This window comes from Lemur catta, chromosome 9, assembly GCF_020740605.2.
Source record: "Lemur catta isolate mLemCat1 chromosome 9, mLemCat1.pri, whole genome shotgun sequence".
NCBI classification, from domain to species: domain Eukaryota; kingdom Metazoa; phylum Chordata; class Mammalia; order Primates; family Lemuridae; genus Lemur; species Lemur catta.
Window position 1 is genome coordinate 74,306,298 of NC_059136.1, and position 23,575 is coordinate 74,329,872.

Here is a 23,575-nt window from a genome sequence, read left to right on the forward strand (position 1 = left end):
GGCAGAGATTGGAGTTATGCAGCCACAAGCTAAGGAATGCAAGGATTGCCGGCAGCCGCCAGAAGCTAGGAGAAAGGTGTGGAACGGATTCTTCCTCTGAGCCCCCAAGAAGGAACCAACACACTGACACCTTTATTTTAAGACTCTGCCCTCTTGAATTGTGAGGGAATGACTTTGTTGTTTTTAAGCCACCCAATTTGTGGTAATGTGTTAGAGCAGCCCTAGAAAACTAATACACCAGGCATACATAAGAAATGAGAGGTCTTAGCCAGGGATTGGTTTCCCAGTATGACCCAGAGCACAGCTGTACATCTCTCCCAGTGCTCTGACTCTGTGGTCCCCATCTGCAGCCTGTTTCAGTTTCCTGTTCTCCCTTCTTCCTTGGTTCACTTCTTTGTTCCGGTGCATCATGTCCTGCATTAACAGCCTTGAGGAAAACATCCACAGGGCCTCCAGCTATACTCAACCTGCAGAAATCAGTTCCCCAAATCCCAGTCACCTAGTTCAAGTCAGCCAGGCTGACATAGCCTACAGAACCAATTTTTGGGGAACAGTCTTCATTCTTTTAATAGTATTAAAGTAAAGCAAGTATTTGAATCAAGTCAATACTGTTTTTATTTATTTATTTATTTGTTTGTTTGTTTGAGACAGAGTCTCGCTGTGTTGCCCGGGCTAGAGTGAGTGCCGTGGCGTCAGCCTAGCTCACGGCAACCTCAAACTCCAGGGCTCAAGCGATCCTCCTGCCTCAGCCTCCCAAGTAGCTGGGACTACAGGCATGCGCCAAATGCTGTTTTTATAAGTCAGTTCATCACACCAAACAAAACTTGTCTCACAGTGTTTCTGTGCCGGCTCTAGGAAGCAGACATCAAGACAGCCGTGCAGTTCTAGGGAAAATGCTGGGAAGGCTAAAGGGGAGGGGGCAGGAGTGGACGGGAGAGCCCCAAGCTGGGCTGTTGACCTGATACCTGTGAAGGAGGGAGGGTTGGGGGGAGGAAGAGAGTCCAGACAGAAGTGCAGCTCTGAGAAATTCTCAGCAGGCTGATGGGGAGAGCCAGAGCAAAGACTCCCCATTAGAAGAGTCCCCTCTTGGGCAGGAATGGCCCAAATCTCCTGTCCCTACCGAGCTCAGTCACCAGAGATGCCCAGGAAGCGTCACGCCAACATGAACACTGTGGTGGATGCTGAAGGTACAGCAGCTGGAGGCCATCTACAAACTACACTCCTCGGACCAGCCTCTCTTAAAGGGAGATCTGAACGATGCATTCCTAGGGTGACTGCAATTTCCAAATGCACAAGTGCTGACATATAAAGGCTGCCATAGTTCTCATTTGCCTCCTGGTTTTCTGAACAAGAATATAAACTTGAAATAAGTGAATTTTAGTCATAACAGGTTTATCATGTCTTTGTAGGAGCCTAATTTTCTTTGAAATATATGTCATAGGAGTTTCTCTGCCCTTCCCAATTTCAAATCGGCCTAAGATTTAATTATGAACTGTGGTCAACTCTTTAATTACTCATTATGGTAGAGCGGTACAGTGGTGTGGATTATCCTAATTATTTGTATTTAGCTTTGGCGTGTATATTTTTTTCTGTGAAGCAAATGGGTTTTTTTTTTTAATTGTGGTAAAATATATATAACATAAAAATTACCTTTGTAACCATTTGTTTTTTGTTTTTGCTTTTGTTTTTTGGGACAGAGTCTCACTCTGTTGCCTGGGCTTAGAGTGCTGTGACATCAGCCTAGCTCACAGCAACCTCAAACTCCTGGGCTCAAGTGATCCTTCTGCCTCAGCCTCCAAGCAGCTGGGACTACAGGCATGTGCCACCATGCCCGGCTAATTTTTTTCTATATATATATTTTTTAGCTGTCCAAGTCATTTCTTTCTATTTTTAGTAGAGATGGGGTTTCACTCTTGCTCAGGCTGGTCTCGAACTTCTGGCCTGGAGCGATCCTCCCGCCTGGGCCTCCCAGAGTGCTAGGATTACAGGCATGAGCCACTGCACCGGGCCTGTAACCATTTTTTAAGTGTCCAATTTTCTGAAATATGTTCACATTGTGCAAGGATGTGCACAATGTACCCCTCACGGGAACTTTTTATCAGCCCAAACTGAAACTCTGTAACCATTAAACAATAGCTCTTTGTTCTCTCCACTCTCCAGCCCCTACTAACCACTATTCTACTTTGTGTCTCTATGAATTTGACTATTCGAGGTACCTCATATAAGTGGAATCATACAATATTTGTTCTTTTGTGTCTGGTTTATTCCACTTGGCATAATGTTTTCATGGTTCATTCATATTGTAGCATGTATCAGAATTTCATTTCTTTTTAAGGCTGAATAATATTCCATTGTATGTATACACAATATTTTGTTTATCCATTCATCTGTTGGTGGACATTGTGTTGTTTCCATCTTTTGCCTATTGTGTATAATGCTAATGTGAACATTAATGTACGTTAATAGAATATATTTTGAACTTACAATGGAATGAGTCTATCTGGCCTGAAAAGCTTATGACATGCAAAAAAAGTGATATAATAAATAATGGGTTAATTTTGGATACACTAGTTAATTCTGCAGCATCCTCAGTCTGCCTTCCCTGCCCTCCTTCCAGGTGCTTGGTGGAATATATAAGCACCAGAGTGCTTGCCAGACAGGACTGGCTTCTTTCTACACTTTCTGATTTACCCCTTACCCATGCAATGTTCTATTTCCATGGTGTTCCAAAAACTAGAAAAGAGAAAAAAAAACTAGAAAAGACTTTAGAAATCATCTTGGCCAGAAATTTAAAACATTTTTAGGCATAGAAACCTTTCTTCAAATAAAATTTTGCTTAGTGTGATAGGTTGAATTATTGATCCCAATTCTTTCCTCTGATGTAGTGATATCGTATATTCATATTCTCAACATGATCTCGTGATGGTGAAATATACTTTCCTTCCCCTTGACTTTGGACTTGGCCATATGACTTGCTTTGGTCAATAGGATTTTAGTGTCTGTGATGTGAACAGAGGCTAAAATATGCTTTTGAGTTTGGCCTTGCTTTCTTGCACAGACCCACAAACTAAACCAAGCCCAGTGGACCCACAGCCTGAAGCAGAGCCATCTCAGATCTACAGACCACAGAGTGCAACAAATACTTGTTGTGAACTACTGACATTTTTGTGGTTGGTTGTTAAGCAGCAATAGCTTACTGATATAGAAATTATTAATAATACCCAAAAGTAGCCTTGATTCTGGGATTGGGTGGTAAACAGCAAAGAAATTATTATAGGAAATAAGAAAAACAGTGGCCTGTGATATGTAGTAGCAAAACGTTTGGTAAAACTGTCACTTGAGCTAACTTGGAAGACAAAAAATGTACCTAATTAACAAACAGATTTGGGCAAGAAGTTTTAGGTGGAATGTTGAAATCATAAGCTGCATTTAATAAGGTGCTAAAGAAATAGATGAACTCAGAAACGATCACACCTCAAGTAAAAGTGAAATCCCTGGCGCTGTCAGTAAGACATGATCTTAGGGTAAAGATCAAGTCTAGGAGGTAACAGTAACATCTGTTGTTAATACATCTGAAAGAACAAAGGCGTGTCTCGTAGATTCTTTCAGATGGACAAAAGAACTTCCCAGAAATCTTAGGGGCAAAGTCCCCCAGAAGCCTGAATGTGCCCAAAGTTGTGGTAATTAAGTTGAGACAGGTAAAGGTTTGTCTCAAAAAGAACTGTGGATGTGCTTTTTGGCATATGAAGTTCATGGGAATCACATAAATAGAAAGCACACAGTGTTTTGAGAGACACATATTGACAGCAGTGCTTCCGGTCTAGACTGAAAGAGACTGAGACTGTTCACGGTGTAAGAGGACCTTGGACCTCAACTTTCCATAGGCGCGAAGGGCTCTGAAAGAAACAGCTCAGCGACAGCAATGCCGTATTCTCTGGTGTTCACTTCACAGAGGAGCAAGGATGATGGAATGGGAAGGGCCTCTGGGAAGACGAAGCCAAGAACAATGGAGACAAATGGATTTGAGAGCTACCTCTGTGAAGCAGGAGAGGGTCTAATCAAGGAACATTCCTACCGTAGGGTAGAGGGACCCAACTAGTTCATAATAGGGATTCCCATGACACTTACCTAATAGTTCAGAATTGCTGTGGGCCAGTGATTGCTGTGTGCCTATTTACTTTTTCAAATGGGAGTATTTATTGTAGTTAGCTTGTCCTTTTTTCACCATTTTACATTAGATGTACTAATTATCTCTTACTAATTATCTATTGTTAAGTAACAAATTATCCCCAAAATTTAGTAGTTTAAAACAACATGTATTTATTGTCACATAGTTCCTGTGGGTCGGGGCTCCAGGCACAGCTTAACTAGGTTCTCTGATTCAGGATCTGTAACAAGGCTTGATCAGTTGTCAGCCAGGGATGGGGGCTCATCTGAAGTTTGGCTGGGGAAGGCTGCACTCCCAAGCTCACCTACATAGTTGCCAGGATTCAGTTCTTTGAAGGCTGTTAGACTGAGGGCTTCAATTCCTTGTTGATAATTGACCAGAAGCCACCTTCAGTTCCTTGCCATGTGAGCCTGCTCAACATGTCACCTTGCTTAATCAGAGCCAGCAAAAGTCACTATCTTATGTGACCTAATCTCAGATGTGACATATTCTGTTGGTAGGAAGCAAGTTACGTAAGACAAGTTCACAAATACCAGGAGGTGAGGGACCATTGCAGACCGGCTTAGAAGCTGCCTACCAAAGGTATGTAGGAGGAAGGTACTTTCTATTCAGTTTATAGGTCTCTGGATTAAAGTAGCAGCAATTGGACCTGATGTGGATCACAAGATCCTGGACTTTCCACAGAAGCCATGATTAGATGAGGCTCTGTGTGTGTGTGTGTGTGTGTGTGTGTGTGTGTGTGTGTGGAGGTGCTCACAGGATGGGGGTGAAAGTTTTGCATGTGGAAAGGATGTGAATAGTTGACCACAAGAACAACTTGATAGATTAAGTAATCCATCCCAAGTCTTCATTCCCCTATTGTAACACCTTTTTTATAGTCTCATGGTAGACGGGGCATAGTACCCTTGCCATTGGGGGACTCATTATTTCTATCATTCATATAAGCTAAAGGTATAAATAAGTTCAGGAAAAGTTTAGATGAATCTATGAATGGTAAATCCAGTTTTGAGTATTAAAGGAAACCAGGAAGTTTGAAATACATCCCAAAACTTCTGAGGCCAACATTAATGGAGTACTATGAAACTTTGAAACCACAGGCTGGTTAGACCATTGGGCTGACGCAGTATTGCATTTCTTATATTCATATCATTTGGTTTTTAAAAATAAATACACATTTTAGTATAAATTCCTAAGGGAAACATGTAGTTTATTTGAAAAGACTATTTTTCCATGTTTCTTTTAAACTAATTACAAAGAATTCAGAGACACTCTGAGCCAAAGGAGGTAGGAAAGGAAAACTCTACAGAAGAATGTGTCTTATTTTAAGTACTCATACCTGCACTCTGCATGTGGGAGATGGGAAGTGGGATTTTGAACATAGGATCTTAGCTTCCAGGTAAGAAATTGTATAGACCCTAAAATTGTCCTGTGAACAGATGAAGTCTTTTGAAACCAAAAAGTGGCTCAGATTACTACCATTTGCTTTACAAAATTGCCTCCCTGACAAAACAATCCAACTGTTTTACCATACTCTATAAGTCTCAAATCATTATGGTTTGGGAAAAATGCACATGAAACTGTGATAGCAATAATTACTTTAAATGAATGAATAAAAGAAAGCAAGATATTGTGTTTTTTCCAGGCAACATTTAAATGCAGAATCTTTCATTTTAGATGCAGTAAATACCACAGAAGCCAGTAGATAAAGATGATGTCCCAACTCCCAAAACCATACCAAAAGGAGTGGGAATTCCACTCAAGCAGACAGCCGAGACAAGGATTGTGGGTAAATGCTGCAAGCTTTATTGGTCAGAAATAATGCTAAGTCTGAGTTATGTTGCTACATAACTGTCTTTTAGATATATTTAGTGATGCCCAATATACTAGTAAATTTTAAAAATAGAGCCACAAAATAGAAGACAATTTAAGATAATCCCATGCCTGTAATTTTGTCTAAAAAAAATTCTCTGGTTCATTAGTCATTTGAATCTTTGTTTACACCTTTTCTTTTCCCACTCACCCTCTGGTGCAGGTATTAACAAAATTCGAAGTGACTGGTGGACCAGAAAAAGTTCTGGAAAATCTACCAAGTGCACATTATCATCAGCCTCCAAATAATCTAACTTAAATGTCACTGATAGGTGTGGAAGCAAGAACTAGAAAAACCAGAAGAGACGTTATTCCATAAAGAGCAAGGAGAGTGATTATGAAGTTGGATTCTCCATTAAGCCAGAAATTAAAGTCTTATTCATGTGAGATGAATTAATTTAACATGATTATCTTCTAAACAATTCTCTAAGACTGCCTCTCGAGGTAGGAAGTTATCAGTCATGGTCGTTTGCAACGTGGACTGAGTGACCACTTGACAAGAGGGTGCCGGGTGCAAGAAGACTCTACCAAAGTTCCATGGTTATTAAAGGGACACAGACACCGAACTCACCTGTCACTAAGAACTCTAGTTAATTAGATAAGCCTTGCTCATCCTTATAGGACCCTAGGACCCAAGACAGAGACCAGCTTTTGCTCTTCCTGGGTGCTCGCTCAAACAGCACACTCAAGCCTCCGTATACAGCTCCAAGTCAAGGCCCAGGAAAGTGGCGCCCAGAGAAAGCTAAACATTCCCTCTTCCACCTCTGTAAGGGCCTGTTTGTCAAGTGCATTTCCTATTTGAAACAGAAAATAGATATCTAAAAATTCATCATTCCACAATTCTGCAAAATTGCCCTCAAACCCTTTTTCAGACTACTGCACAACACGCTTATAAATTAGAAACAGAAAAGCACCCTGATACCAATAAAGGCGACAGCTGACAGCAGAGAGAAGTGCCATCTTCCTCCATGTGAAAGACATAGGGACTGTCCACAGACGTGGGGGGCCTGAACAGGACATGCCTGTTGGGACAAAACACTGCAATCTTCACAACTATTGAAGAATGACAGATGGAGGCATGGGGGCCATGTTCTTATATTCTCCCAACCCCACGACTCACCTGCGGGGTCCTGCCTCTGCCTGCCTTCCACCACCAAACCTCTGTGCAGCCAGCTCCTACATAGCATTAGGGAATGTGCCAAGTCGCCACGTATTCTTCGTGCTGTTTCTATGCTGTCAACTTCCTCCCTATCGCCTCTCCACCTACATAAATTCTACTCAAAATGCTTTCCCCAGAATAAGCCAAGTTTAGTGTTTTAAAATAATTGGGGGAATATATGGAAAATACCATCTACTATTTTTTCTAATGACATGTTAACATGGTCAATAGGTATTAGAGAAAATTTTTTAAAGAGCATTTTACTGGTCAAGAACATTGTAAACCCCTGATGAATCAGAGAGATTTCAGTTCCTAGGGAATATGTAAAATGTCTACACAACCAAATCTTGCCTATAAAACCTCTAAACTGCATTACGTAGTCTTCTGGCCCCAAAACATTTCCTGCTTTTTAAAATAGAGAATAGTGAACAGGATTTAAAGTTTTCCTTGATGACTCAGGGCCACCATTATGAAAAACAATTTCATCATGATGTGATTTCCCAGGGATTATTAAGGTGGATAGAGCTGCTAGCTGTGCTCTGACCACTGTGCTCTTGGAATTTTTTGACTTGTTTGCTACAAGCTCCCTTGCTATCAACTAATAGTTTGTACTATGTCAGTGTACCTGCTTCTTCCCGTAATTCCCATGCTTGTCTGTCTAACTGGTTGCTCTTAATCTAACTGAGGGAGCTTTTTGCCTATGTATTCGATGACTCTCAATAACTATCCTTCTTTTCTTCTGTTTGCTTTCAATATTTTCCATCTCTTTTCTCTACTGTCAACTGTCACCTGTATTGGTATCAGTGTACTTTTCTGTTTCTAATTTATAAGCTTGTTTTACCGTAGTCTGAAAAAGGGTTTAGGGCAATTTTGTAGAACGATGAGTTTTGAGATATCTATTTTCTATTTCAAAGCCTTTTGTCCCTTATTTCCATAAGCACAGCTGGGTTTCAGATGTTAAAAGTTATTAATTTAATCCCAGTCTATCACTGATATGAAAGGTTTTAGAAGAGAAGACAAAACTAATAAGAAAATAACTTGAATTTTTTAAAAAATCAACTTTAAGAGTGGCCTGATACAATCTCCTAGAGCCTTAAGTATCTAAACAAGTAAATATGGATAGACAGATAGTTGAATTAATGGATTACTTCTGCTTTGAAGCCAATCAGTACTTTGTAGCTCCATCTCCTAGGGAGTTATTGTATACTTTCTTAATAAACTTTAGAAGTCTCAACAAAGGGATTGGGTTTTGCTCATTATCTACTTCTGCTCATTTTTTGTATCCAGCACAATGTCAAAGATACAGAGAATACCCATCAATGTTTGTTGAATGTAATTCAATTGATTCAGTGGCCATAATCTTACAAGATCCTTTGTCAACAGAGAAAGATACAATGTTCTGCAAACTCCGATCCCCAGGGTAGGAAGCAGACATTTTCAGCAGTGAGGTGGGTACAACTGATGCCCTGGTTTCCTCCCATTTCTTTCCTCCTCTCTTCCGCAGTCCCTTCCTTCAACCCCTCCTGCGCTTCTGAGTATCTAAGTGATGTTTCATCTCATTTTGTCTTAGAGGCTTTGAACAGAAATTAAAAGATCTTCCTTTTCTTTTTTAAAATGGAAAAAAAAAAGAAAAAAATTAAAAGATTACACTACATGAACAGGTTTTGTGTATCCAGATTTCAAGGATTCATCTGAGTCTGGTTCATCTCTCCCAGTAATTTTCTAGCAAAGAGCTGCTTGCTAGACCTGTATCTCCATGTCTGGCATTTTGCTGGCCTGCAGGCAGGGATGGAGGAGCAAAGGTGTGTTATTTTAAAGGATGTCTCATGATTTTGTGTTAACCGTGCTCTTTTACTTCTCTGTTGGCAGAAACATTAGAGTGTTCACTATATTCATTGCAACCCAGGAAGAATTCCTGGAGTCTAAAGGCTATGGGGGAGTTTGAGGAAACTGAAGAGGGGAGGGCACAGGATTCCACTCTCTTGTTGAGCGTTCTGGTTCTTTTATGAATTGCATGCAGGTCTTATGGACTTTCAATGCCCATTGCTTTGCTGCCTGAGTACGTTTCCTTCTGTCACTCGTAGATGTTGTTTACCCAAGTGTTGACAGGCAGCTTTTTCCTCAAGGGTACTGAAAAGATGGTTGCATTGATGCTAAGAATCTGGCTCCCTGTTCAATATCACAGAAAGTGCACAAGGAATGCCTCTTAATCAAATTTGTCCTCACAAAGAGATAATCTCTGCTCTTTGGTTTGAGAACCACTCATATGTCCCCATTGTCATAGTAAATGACGGCTTGTTAAGCTTTTCTCCATGTATGTACGCAAAACAATGTCACTCAAACAGTGTATCACACTGTCCACACAGTAAAACTGTCATTAGTTCCATCTGTGTTTCTTCTGGCCCAAACGCCACAGATTAAGCTGTGACATACATGACCAGTGAAACACTTCTACTATTTACCTAGAGATGAAAATACCAGTAATGCAAGCTATGAAAGAAGTCCAACTAGACTCCAAGTTCCAATATGGGGCAGACTTCTTATGTAAATTTTCACGGGAAAGATCGAGGGATATATTCATTTACGTAGCTATTAGGACTTCAGAACAGAGAAGTAGAACTGCTCTGTGCTATGTCCATTCCAAGTTGTAGTTAAAACAACAACAACAATAGAAAGATTTTTGAACAATCATGTATACTTTATTGGCACTGATATAGGCTGTATGTTGGATATTACTCATTTTTCTGACCTCAAGTTCAGCTTTACAAGTCTGATTCCCCAGGAAGTAGATGGAGTGGGCCACAGCACACCTTGTTCTTGTGGACTTGAAAGTGAATTTAAATATAAGGTCATGACTTCCTGATGGGTATTCTGGCCCCATTGGGGTTTCGTTTTTAAATACTTCATTCTTTATTTTAATTATCTTTAATTTTAATTCTTAAGCCTACAGCACCCGGTATTCCCAGACAGTCCCCCATCCAAGTAGTAACCGGGCCCGACCCTGCTTAGCTTCTGAGATCAGAAGAGACTGGGCATGTTCAGGGTGGTATGGCTATAGACCCCATTGGGTTTTTTCCCAATAGGAATAGTGTTTGAAAATATTTCTGTCCCTGGAAAAGGCAACATCTCCTCTTTGACTCTAAGCCTTTTACCCTTATTATAGGGATATAGAAAGTATGAAACTATACAATCTGTATTATTAATTTAGTTTAATTAACTATTAATTATTAGTTTATTAATTCTATGTCCCTGATGTTTTTCTGGTCAATTCTTTATCATGGATTACCTCTGTGGTGGATAACTTACCAGTGACCTTTCAAAAATTCTTGTCTAATAGGCACTGAGAAGTATTATCAATTTTTAAAAATGTATTTTCTCATAGTAGTTTTAGGTATATTGAGGTTACATGAAAAACCAGGAAAAATATATATAAATACTGGTTTCCCCTCTTAAAGTAGATATCTCTCAAATAATGAGTAATTGATTGGTAAGATGACTTTTATCCCTCCTCATATAGTATTTTAAATTCATTTTATTTAGTAATTCATTTATCTATTTATTAAATACATTTTACATAAAGATATAATGCTCTCAAAGAACAGAGAGCATTATATGGTTTGAGAATTATAAATCCTACTTGTTAGGATTTATATCCTAATTCTAGTAGAAAATGAAGCAGCTTATAGAATTACTACCTTGAATTAAATCACCATTGGGTCAGAGATTTATTTATTCACTAAAATTCCTTCCACCTGACTCTTTTGACACTGGAGTAGTCTGGATATATAAGCACCCGAACATTCCAGATCCCTTGTCTCTGGCCAACCTGCTTTTATTAAGACTACTCAGCCCCGCAGTGTGTAGCTATGCCTGGAAATGTAGCTTCCGGCTGACCTCGGCCTTCCCATCTCTCTCACCCACTTCCTGCCTCCTGTCCTTCAGCCCCAGACAGGGCAGACTAACAAGACTTCCGGACAGGCAGGAGTCATTACTGGGCATTTCCACTGTAGTAGGTGCTTAAAGGAAAGACATGGACTAAGCAGCAAACAGTAATAAATTTTCCAAGCAGGCATTATATTTTCAAATTTTTTTATGACTTGTATTTCTTTCCAGTTTTTCCTGCTCTTTTCATTTGGGTTGGTACATGTTTTTTTTTTGTTTGTTTGTTTGTTTTACCCCTGCCCCCCGTACATGTTTTAATATCCTCAAAATAGCTTGTCTTGAAATCTTGCCTTCAGTTTTATATAGAACCCAGAAGGAGAATGGTGCCTTTCTGAAAGCCAAATAACTTCGTGTTATGTTGTAACAAACAAAACCTTCACTTGGGAGCAAAGTATCACCACAGTTAAATGCTCTCCAGATGCCTGCTTTGCCACCAGAGTATAAACAGACATGTTCCAGTCTGTATTTACCTCTTCGAAATGCAGACTTTAAAAAATTATATGAGAAAGCTTTAAGAGATTCTCACCTTTAACTGTGGACAATCAGTATTTCTCTCCTGTTTAGGGTGACTAAGAGAGTTTTTAGAACCTGGCCTGTCACCCCTGGAAACTATTGATTGCCTGAGCAGCTTGGAAGTTTGCCCAGACTGCTTTGTGGAGCTCGCCATCCCTGGACACATTCCCGTTCCCCAGGGGCTTGCAATGAGAAATAATAAAAAATAAGAAACAAATAGAAAAGCTTAAACATTTCAATTAGTAGAATCCAGTATGGACATCGTCTCTGATAGCTTCTAAATTCTGTATATCCTTGGAACAAGAGCACTCCACTTGGACTTTGCAGGGCATCCTTGAAGGGCAGTGTGAACATAACATTCTACCTGGCACTCCTCTCTTCTGGGCACCAGGAGGACAGGCATGAACACAACCAACACAGCCCCTGATGTCACAGAGCTCACAGTTCAGTGCGGGAACAGATATTATGCACATACCCTCAAAAAGAAACATGTATGTGTAAATTTGGTAAGCTCCAGAAGAAAAAGGTTCTGTTTGCATGAGAATGTAACTGAGGGACTTGGTTTAGAGTGGAGGAGTCAGAGCAAGCCCTGCAGGGAGATGTCAGGGAAACTGGGGGTGGGGTAGGGAGAGAGGGTGGCATCTAGACAGAGGGCCTGTCACACGTGAAGACTCAAAGGTGTGTGAGAGCTTGGCCAATTGAAGGGACTGAATCGGAAGTGTCAGCATTATCATGGGGCCATTAGTTTTTCAGAAGAAGATCAATAGTGATGGTTTTTACAGATTTGGCAACTTTTCAACCACTGATATGAAGACAATGAAAAAAGTTTAAATTTAACAATCAATGTAACAAAATGATCTAAAAATATTTTTGTGGGCTGTATCCGTGAGGGATTGAGTTCCACTGCATGTACTAGAAAACCCAGCAGCAGTGGGTAAAGCCACAGAGGGGTTTCTTTTTTTCACACAACAAGTACAGAGCTAACCAATGGCTGGTGGTCTGGGGGCTCAAGGTCTCTTTGATTCTTTTGGCCTTTCAGATGGGAGCAAAAAAAAGCATTTCCACCCATAGACTAGGCTAAAAAACTCTGGATTAGGCCAGGTGCGGTGGCTCATACCTGTAATCCTAGCACTTTGGAACGTCAAAGCAGGAGAATTGCTTAAGGCCAGGAGTTCAAGACCAGCCTCAGCAAGAGTGACACCCAGTCTCTACAAAAAATAGAAAAATTAGCAGGGTGTGTGGCACGCACCAGTAGTCCCAGCTACTCGGGAGGCTGAGGCAAGAGGATCGCTTGAGTCCAGGAGTTTGAGGTTGCAGTGAGCTATGATGATGCCACTGCACTTTAGCAGAGGCAACGGAACAAGACCCTGTCTTGAAAAACAACAACAACAAAAACAGACCCTGGGTTTCATGCAACCAGCCAACATCTAACATCCCCTTTTCCCTTATTAACAGAACCAAATTTTGATGCCCAGCTTTAAAAAAAAACCAAAAAACTCCCCATCTTCTCTGGCAACTTGGAATGACCATATGCCATTGTTGTGATTTAAAAAATTGATGTGAAGTGTGCTGGCTGGTTCTGGGGTTTCTCCTCCCTGATATACACATTACTCCTATCTTGTGTCCTGCCCTTGCTTGGAAAGTGGACACAGGGACTGGAGCTGGAGCCCAAGTAGTCACCCTGCGGTCATGATTTGAGGCGTATGTTCAACATCCTCTATGGCCCTGACAGTCTGAAGGAGTCTGTTGCAATGTTAACTGGACTTAAACCAAAATGAATCTTGTCCTTGTAATGAATTCACTTGATTAACATTCATGTTGTGAGAGTTGTACGATTCAAAATAGAGTCACTTGTGTCAGACTCTAGCAAATGGAGCCAGGGAAGGCCATGACGGGAGGGCTCCCATGCATGATTTGCCTGATAACAGGAACTATCACAAGAACACTTTCCAAACTGCAGCTCGCAGCACAAGGACAGATAGTCACTTATACAAGAACAATTGCGTGTTTCAAAAACCGTCTCACAAGCCCAGTCCAAAATTACAAGGGCCTAACTGTAACTCCAAGATTACAAGTCTTACCTAGCAACTACGGACACTTACCAACCAGAACTCACCAGCTCTTACAAAACGCTGCTAGTGCTAATAAACTTTCTTTCAAAACAACTTGCACAACCTCCTCTTTCTCCAACAGACTCTAACCTTTTCCTTTGTTTCCCAGACATATCAGAGAGGCCGCCCTAGTCTGTGTGTATGTACTGGATTGCAATACTACTTCTTGTATTTTATTCCCACATAAAACCTTTATACTTAGAGATTCATTTCTATATGTTTTTTATTTTGACAATGTTTAACACAGATTTGTTTCCTTTGGGGGGATATCTGTCCTGTTACGTGAAGCTGGAGCATCTGACCTGTCCTAGTCCCCTATTAAAAGTCAGACAGTTGTGTGTTGTTGGCTTCTGTAGCCTGTCCGCTGCGGCTTGAGAGTAAAAGAAAACTAAGAAATAAACTTTCTGAATGCTTTAATCAATACAAGATGTATGCCGTTTTCAGATCATCTATTGTGCTTGTAATTTTAGAATTCTAGATCAGCTTGGCACATCAGTACTTTCTGAGACCTTTGTTTAATTGCACATCCTCCTGCGTTCAGCTTGAGGAACCAAGGAAATGATCGTGTCTGAGTGGTAGGAGGCATGACAGAGGCATAGGTCAAACAGGCATCTGCAATACTGTGACCTATATCCTTGTGGCCTCATGTGTTATCTCAGCCATGTTGGGGTCGACAGTTCCGTGTAAGTTTTGGTACATTTTGTGCTGATAGTGCCTCCTTAAGCACACACCACATGTGGTAGCCAGCCCCCATGATGGCCCCAATTATTTCCGCTTTCTGCCATTCCCATTCCTGTGTAGTCCCTTACCACACTGCATCAGGGTTGGTCTGTGTGACCAATGGCATACATACTACTGGCTAGGTCACAAAAGACATTGTGGCTTCTGCCTTGCTCTCTCTTGGATCATTTGTTTCTGCAGAGGCTAGCTGCCATGCAGTAAGGACACTCAAACATTCCTACGGAGAGGCCCATGTGACAGTAAATAAGGCCTACAACCAATGGCCAGTGAGGAACTGAGGTCTTCTGCTATCAGCCTTGTGCATCCGCCAACTTAGAAGCAGATCCACCAGCCCCGGTCAAGACTTTGGATGAATTTCGGGCTGACGCATCTTGACTGCAATGTCATGAGTGATCCTGAGTGAGAGTTTCCCAGCTGCTCCTACATTCCTGACTCACAGAAACTGTGAAATAGTAATTGTTTGTGGTTTTAAGCCACTAAGTTTTGGGGTAATTTTTTTCCTGCAGCAGTAGATAACTAACACATCACATATTTTGGCTTTCTATGCTGGGGCATCACAGATACTGAGGACGGCTGGTTTGGCCCCAGCATATGCATAGATCAGGAAGTCAACCCTCCTGAGGGTGACTTTTAACCAATGGGGAGGGAGCTGATGGATCCGTGGACCTGCTTCCTGCCTTTCACGGGACAGTTCTGGAAGGCATTTGTGGATTTGCGGGCTTCTCGGGTGGTCCCAGCAGAATCAAGCCCGTTTCCCACAGTCGTGTTTCCCCCTTTGCCAGCTTGCTCTTCCTGGTCCCCCTGTCCCCTCCTCACCAGGATGACCTCTCAAATAATCTATCTGCATAAAAGTGCTGATGTCAGGCTCAAAGACAATACGAGTGAGAATAAATGCCAGCAGGAAGGACTGTTCCTAATGAGAACATTTGACTTAATGCATGAGAGCAACAGGCTTAGCCGAGCTTAAGTGGAATGTACAAATAAGAAGCTCATTTTATTGGAGGACTTCTTTAGCAGTATAACAATAAATTCTTTTTTTCTTTTTCTTCTCTTTTAAATAAAATGTGAGCGTTTTACATGGTGTCAGCTTTGAAAGTTTTCTAATTAGACGTTTACATGTCAAGGGCCCTTATAAGCCCTTTCTCTCAGCATTAATGAGGAATAAAATAGCTCCTGAGAAAAAAGGTAAATTGTGCATATTGCATTCCTTGGTTCTCAGAAAAGAAAGCTCATTCCCAGTAGCATGATTGCCAAGTTCAGGCATGGTTAAGAAGTTCCTCAGGGCTTTGGTGTCCACAAAGGGAGCGGCGTCCCCACCTGCAAGCCCACGCAGTGGCCTGCTAGAACAGTAAGGCTCATTGGAAAAATATTTTCCTAAGAGTAAGGAGTTCAAACTACTTCCACGGTGTGGGGTATCATTCTTGGTCCCTGCCCACACATAATAGTTTTGTATAAGGCATGTTTTTAGGGTTGGCGGGGTTGGACAGTGGGACAAGTTGTTTCGACTTCATACCAGCCATAGAGCCCCAGGACAGGGGAAGACAAGTCAGGTCTTTTCATGGACGTTTTGGGGTTTTTGTCTCATTTTGATTAAAGGAATTGTCATCATGTAGTAGATTTTCTTTTTCTTAACTCAAAGAGTTCTCTTGCAGTAACCTAATTTTATGAGCCATCTGCAGTCTGAAGGGGTACCTTAGAATCCAGTGACATCAAAGATTAAAGGAGCTGTGATGGCTGGTTCCTTTGGCTATGATGCCATTCTTTCCCTGCTGGAGAAATGGTCCACAAGGGGAGGGCAGAGAGCTTCGGTCCCAGTCCAAGGCCATTTGCACTGGACTCAAACTCAGGCTTACACAGCATCCATTTCCTTTTTGTAGCCCCCAATCCACCTTACGAGTTCAAATTCAGAGCTGTTGTGAAGATAAAAGCTGTGCTGGCCATGAACGACGTTTTACTAAAAATCTGGACTTCAACATGAGGATTGGAGAATGAGTGGAAATAGGTGGAAATGGGACAGAAATGAGCAGCACAGCAGAGGATAGTGGACGGTGGAATCACAAGAAAGGAAACCCTGGTGAAAAGCTGTAGGTCGTCCATCCAACGGTTAGAGCACCTGCCAGGTGCCCTGGGCTGAATGTGTAAAGACAGTGACAGCACAGACCCTGTCCTCAGGAGCTCAGCCCAGTGAGGAATATGACTTTGTTTTTTAGAAAAATAGATGAGATTCCTAGTCAGTGTCATTTTTGAAATTTTTCCAGTGGGATGTTTGCAGACAAGGACCCTCGATAAAATTGGAGGTTGATACAATTATGACAGTGATCATGATTCCTATTCCTACCTCCTCTTTCTAAAATGACTTTTCAAGATAATGTAGTTGAAAGCTCTTTGGAAAGTATCTGACAAAAGTTAAGCCTCCACCAAGTGCTTATAATGACTTAAGGTCCGCAGTTCCCACTCAGTTCTTCCTCGGACTCGCTCCCTTCTCCATGTCATGCAGTCTTTTCCTTATGACCCTCACCTTTCCTTGCTCCGGCTGAGGACAGGGGACAGAGGGCTGCACTGGAGCTTGCCTGTGAACCTGAGCCCCATTGAGAGCTGATCCTTTCGACGAAAGTATCAAAGCAACCCAGCTGCGGATTACGGAAACAGAAGGCTCTGCAGCTTTGGTTTAAAGTCAGGTCATAGAGCTCTTTGAAGAGTTTGAGCTGTTGGAGGGGGGAAAAAAGTGTGAGGCAAGTTCCAAAATGCACACACATTAAATTTAAATAGAAGCAGCAGCAATATAAAGTGATGGATTCTTTAGCAAATATAATGGAGCATATTTATTTTAATGAGTGTTGTCTTCTTCAGTGCAAGTTACCATGGTAGACAAAATACTTTTTTTCAACTCTGCCGCTATTGCTCAAAGCAATTTCCTTTCGAAATTGTCTTCAAAGTTGGCAGAGTATTCCTTTGTATATTCTCAGTAGAAGGCATTTTACCCTTTAAGAGAGGATTTAATTTTTTGTTAAAGAGTCAAAAGCCATTTAAAGCCAAATATGATGAAAAAAGCTAGTGATCAAGCTGAGCATGGTTTGTGACTGGAAAATGACAAGGCTGATGTGAGTGCATGGGCTTGAATGGATTCTGAGCCAATTCCAGCAAAAAACATGCAAAAAAATTTTTTTTTGTATTAGGTTATATTAGTTTGCTAGGGCTGCCATAACAAAAATCCCACAGACTGGGTGGCTTAAAGACAGAAATTTATTTTCTCGCAGTTTTGGAGGCATAAAGTCCAAGATCAGGATGTCGGCAGGTTTGGTTTCTCCCGAGGCCTCCTTCCTTGGTTTGCAGATGGCCACCTTCCCACGGTGTCTTCACGTGGCCTTTGATCCGTGAGCATCCCTGGTGTCTCTTTGTGTGTCCAAATTTCCTCTTCTTATAAGGACATCAGTCAGATTAGATCAAGACCCACCCTAATGGCCTCATTTTTAATTAATCACCACTTGAAGGGTCCTATCTCCAAATACAGCCACATTCTGAGGTCCTGGGAATTAGGAATTCAACTTATCAGTTTGGGGGGCACACAATTCAGCCCCTGATGTAAGCCATCACTGAGTAAGGGTATAACTTCTGAATTGCTCTGTTCTGAAGGACAGTGTCATTTTTATGTGTAAGTACTGCTGTGCTTATTAAAAAGTAATTACTTCCAATGATGGATAAATGAAATGTATATACACACAACGGAGTATGATGCAGTCTCTAGAAATGAAATTCTGACACATGCTATAACATGGATGAACCTCGAAGACATTATGTCAAGTGAAATAAACCAGTCACAAAAGGATAACCTATTGTATTGATTCTACTTATAAAAGGTACTCAGGTAGTCAAATACTTACAGAAAGAAAGTAGAACAGTGGTTCCCAAAGGCCTAGGGGGAGAGGAGAATGGGGAGTTACTATTTAATGGGCAGAGTTTCTGTATAGGGTGAAAGAGTCTGATGATGGATGGTGGTGATGGTTGCACGACAACATGAATATACTTAGTGCCACTGAGTTATACACTTAAAAATGGTTGACGTTGTAAATTTTCATGATGTTATGTATATTTCACCATAATAAAAAAATTTTTAGGTAATTACTCTATAGTTGTTTGTCAAGAAATAAATGATGGATGCCCCAATTACCCTGATTTACTTAATACACATTGTATGCCTGTGTCAAAACATCACATGTACCCTACAAATATATGCATCTATTATGTACCCATAATAACTAAAAATAAAAAATTTAAGATGAAAAAAAATCAAGCCTAAGTTTTTTAAGTAAATGTGGCTTAATATGGCTTATCTGTTGAAACAAAGGATAAACGTGTAAACCTAGGAGTTGTAGACAGCCCAGGAACGTAGGAAAGTTGAATTGTTATAATTTAGGATTCACTGTCTTAATTCTTTCTGAGCAATAGTCGTCTCAGTCATATGCAGTAATAGCAGTTTATTAACATCTATTTCTGACTTAATAACATTATGATGGTCCACATGAGCCTTCCTCCCGAGTGGGCCATGTCCTGGGGTCAGCATATGAGGTGGCTGCCAGTGCCTAGGACCTAATCTGTTTAAACCATAAAGCAAATTAAGTCTGGTTACCGATTCTCTTTCTGTGCCCCTTCTCCATCTGCTGAAATCTTATTTCCCCTCCCTACTGAGCACTAAGTGCCTTTGGTACTGAAGTTTTGAAGCCCTAATCCTCTTGCCATCAATTCCCCACTCCAACCCCAGGCCTGCGGTCTGGGAAGCCAGGCCCAATTAACCAGAATTATCCCTACTTTCACTTCTTGCTCCATCCCATCAAACCTTCCAGTGATCTAAAAACAGGCTTTCAGAGGGGCCATGGACCATGAAAAGAAACACTATCTACTATAAAACATTTAGTGATTTGTTAAAGAATAAACCATGGAAAAATGTATTGATTCCATTCATCATTTAAAAGGAAAACAAATTCATACTACGATGTAAATGACTGAAGGATTTATTGGAAGAAGGAGGCAGTTCTTTCAGCCGGTTCTGTGGCTGTCACTTCTTGTTGTGCTTGGCCGCTCTGAGTCCAGTGCATCATTTTTCTTTTGCAAGATTGAGGTGTGAGAGGAATTTTATTAGAACTTGGCAGTTCCCGTTCCTAGCTCCTTACCACAACCAACCAACCCTACACAGATGTCACTAGAAAGTGACATTGCTTCTGCTGGCCATAGGCTTGACCAGGTTAAACCTTCTCAATCGGATTATTCGTTTTTCACATATAGAGAAACATAATCAGGTTCTTGATGAATCCAGCTTCTCTGGACTTCTTTTTGAAATAAACGAAAAACCATACCAAAATAGCATTCCACTGATGTTAGCTCGAACCGAAGTTGCTCTATTAAATAAATGATTCTAACCCCGAAAAAATATTTGTACAAGTAGCTTCCAGTTACGAGGAAATCTTTCTCAAATATAATCTTCTGTGAAGTGGCTCTTCTTTGGCTTTCCTGAAATAAGTCTATTTTTGAAGTGTCAGAAGGCATTGTGATACAGTTCCATCTTGAAGATGGTTTCCTGGCATTAGACCCTGAAGAGGCCATCAATTTTTACTTTATGATATATGCACGATAATGAATATTAAGTCACCTGTTCTAAAAATATAAAACTATTCTTATAGCAGCAACAAGGGCATCACTTTCGTTCTCCTCTTTTTACTCCTACCCCATTTCCGTGAATATCAACGCATGAATCAATACCTGATTGTTGCTGTTGACGCTCCCACAGATTTGAATCCTGGAGCTGTATGGCCTTTTAAGCCTTTCCGGTAGCAGGAGTTTTACACAGAGTCTGAATCTAAGTCCCAGGAGTGAGGAATGACAGCTGGGGGTCTCAAACTGGTGAGCATTGTCTGACGCTGGTTGAAATCTCAAGCCTGTGAGGAAACCTCTCAGATGTAAAAGCTAACGCAGAGTCCCTCCAGTGAGAATGGGAATGTCGCTTCTGCAGACTGGATTTCTAAACTATGATAGTCTCCAGTAAAGAGTAAAATGCCTTCTCATTTCCCCACTGCTCTCCTGTCCTTCCGCTGCTTTTTAGCACACAATATCGATCCGACTTTATCTACCCCCAGACTGAGGAACCCTTGGGAACATGCAGTCAGACAGACCTGCCACGCAGGAGCTGCGTGGTTCGGGCAAGTGTCTGAATCTCCCTAAGCTTCTTCGACTATCCATAAAATAGGCCATTGTAAGGAGCAAATAAGATAACCGTGAAGGCACAGGGTAAGTACCAAGCAAGTGGCGCTACTCTGCACTTGTCGTTAGGTAGCGCAGGTCTGCAGAGACCTCCACCCGGGTGAGCCGGGAGTCACCCAGGCCTCCTTGCCGCCCCGTTGCCCGGGTCACCGCACAGGTGGGAAATCCCGCTGTCACACAGCAGCTAGCGGTGACCCGGTTAGCGGGGAGGGATGAGCGAGGCTGAGAGGGGCAAGGACCTCACGTCTTTCCCAAGAGCTCAAGCTCCCTATCTGAAGGAGAATAAAGGCCGTGGTGAACGAAGCCATTTCTCAGGGCCTCCTGCGGGAATAAATTGGGAAGTGTTTGGCGATTTACTGATCCCTGAACCGGGAGAGGTGGTCTAGGCCAGAGCAGGCTGGGGTGATCCAAGCGCTCCTGCTCAGATGGCTTCGGATGGCAGAACTTTAGAGGTAGGGGTCAGCGTTTGACTGAATGGGGGGAAAGTCCCCTTGGATTTGCACATAAAATAAGAGGGAGAAATCTAGTAATTAACAAGATGCATTTGGTTTAGTTATGTCTCTAGGTCTGATCTAGAAGACTGTTTCGGGTGCTCCCCCATGGTTTCGTCTAGACCCCTGGGTTTCAGACGAGTCGCGCCAGGGCAGGGGACCGCAGCAGCCTCCGGTGTGCGGCAGGAGCCCCCGTGGCGCCCCGGGAGGGGCTGGGTCGGAGGCCGCCAGCCGGGGGCGGCCGCGCGGGGCCCGGGGCTGGGAAAGAGCAGCGGCCGCGGCCGGGACCGCGCGCCCCGGCTCGGCAGCCGCCGCCGCCCCCCACGCGCGGGATCACAGGGGAGCGACGTTTCATTTACCGACTGAGCGACTCTGAAAAAGGCCCCTGTGCCCAATTACCGCGGCGGCGGGCTGAGCCGGGGGGCCGGGCGCCCGCGCCGGGGCGGAGGGGGGGGCTCCGCGCGAGCGGCCGCGAGCCGGATGCCTGTGTGAAAGGCAAGCGCCACCGAGCCCGCGCCGTCACCTCCTCACCCCTGGCGGCGTGGGAAAGCGGGGGCCGCCCGCGCGCGCCCCCCAGGGCGAGCTGCGGAAGGACGCCAGTCTTCCCGGGCCAAGTTCAAGGGCCCGTCACTTCTCAGAACCCTCTTCTGTCTCCGTTTTCCCCTTTTTTCTCTCCTCCCCTCCCCCTCTCCCCTCCCCTCCCCTCCCCTCCCCTCTCTCTTCTTCTCTCCTCTTTTTCCCTCTCCTCCCTTGCCCTCCCCTCCTCTCTCACATCATCTCCTCTCTCTCTTTTAAGGAATGTGCCAGTGGCATTTGAGAGTATAAAAAAGATTTTTTTTTTTTTTAAACAAATGCGGATGGGTTTTCCCTTTCGCGCGTCCCTGCACTTGCCTTCCCCGACCGGGGCGCGGCTTCGCCCTCAGCCACCTCGCACCCCACGGGGTCCCGGCCCCGCTTGGATCAGGACAGGCGGGCCCAGGCCGCCCCCGCTGCCTTGTGACCAGAGCGAGTTCTCTCCAGTTAAAGCCAGAATTTGAATCTCTTACTTAAAAATCTGAGCCTCGACAAGGAAAGGCCACATTCCGCCGCTCAGTCGCCGCGCGCAGGCAGGGGGCGCCCTGGTTAACCTGCTTGCGGGACACCTGACGGGAAGGTGGCGCGGGCGGCTGCAGAGGACAATGGCCCGTGCGTCAGGAGCCCGGGCTTATGTTTCCAGCTCTACCGAGGACTTAACCACCTCTGTGGCCCTGCCTCGCTTTCGCCATTGACAGAGCCGGGATAAAGGCGCTTTGAGAAGGCTCCACTGAGGATTAGCGAGATAGCATCTGTGTAGGTCCCTGCGGTTCTTGGGGGAAAATGCTGTGTAAACACCACTAGCTGAAATCGTCCCCCTTCTCGCTGCTATTCGTCCTGACTTCCCTTCCTTGTCTGTTTCGGCAGCGTTGTGTAACCCGGTGTGTACATGCGTGTGTGTTCGGGGAGGTGGGGCGGGATTTGGGTTCAGAATAAAAGCCAACCCCTTAAAAACTATTAAAGCCAGGTAAATTCCGGGCTGGGAAACCCCTAAAGCTTGACAGATGAAAGCACTGTCTTAATTTCACATTTTCCTGTCTTTCTGTGCCACATTAGCTTTTAGAAGACTTCGCTGAATGATCAAGGGCAGCAAAATGAAATTTGAGGGTTTTTTTTTTTCTTTTTTGTTTGCTTGCCCATATCCAGATATCTATCTTTTGAAAATTGTAAGGGCCTTGAACAAAATTTAATGTAAGAGATAAATAATTGCACTGAGTGAAACTAATAGTTCTGAAGACGCTACCTTATTCCTTGTGGACAACAAGGAGTTAACCAACTCTCTCTTTCCAGCATGTACAGTTTAGTGTGGGGCTGGGTACAATGAGACCCTCTGATCGTACTTGCTCGGCCTGGGAGGGTCACAGCAGGGCAGTCAGTGGCTCCCTTGCTTTCAGCCACCCTCCCACTCCTGTAACCTGGGGTCCTCCCTCCCACCCGCATCCCAGAGCTCCCACATCAGAGTGTCCAACGGTAAAGTAGAAACTTCTGGGCTGATAATGCCTTTGGCGTACTCCCCTGCAGTGGCCTGTGTGGTTCATGCTTCCGTCTTAAAAAAAAAAAAATAGAGCCTACCAAATCTGTTAGTCATAGATACTACTTCACTTCTAACAAAAAACGTTGTGCTCTGAAGATTTAGGCTAGAAGGGCTGTTGATTTGTATGTGGGATTTTACTGTCCTAAAAATCAAATAAATCAATTTAATGCCTTGTATGTATAAGGTAGGATTATAGACACCTGACAAGAAACACCTATCTCC

At 42.9% G+C, this 23,575-nt stretch overlaps 1 pseudogene; it reads right to left on the minus strand.

Annotated features, from left to right (window-relative positions):
* Positions 1-10,137: 10,137 nt before the first annotated feature.
* On the minus strand, positions 10,138-10,256 carry LOC123645252 (annotated as a pseudogene).
* Between the last annotated feature and the right edge of the window lie 13,319 nt (positions 10,257-23,575).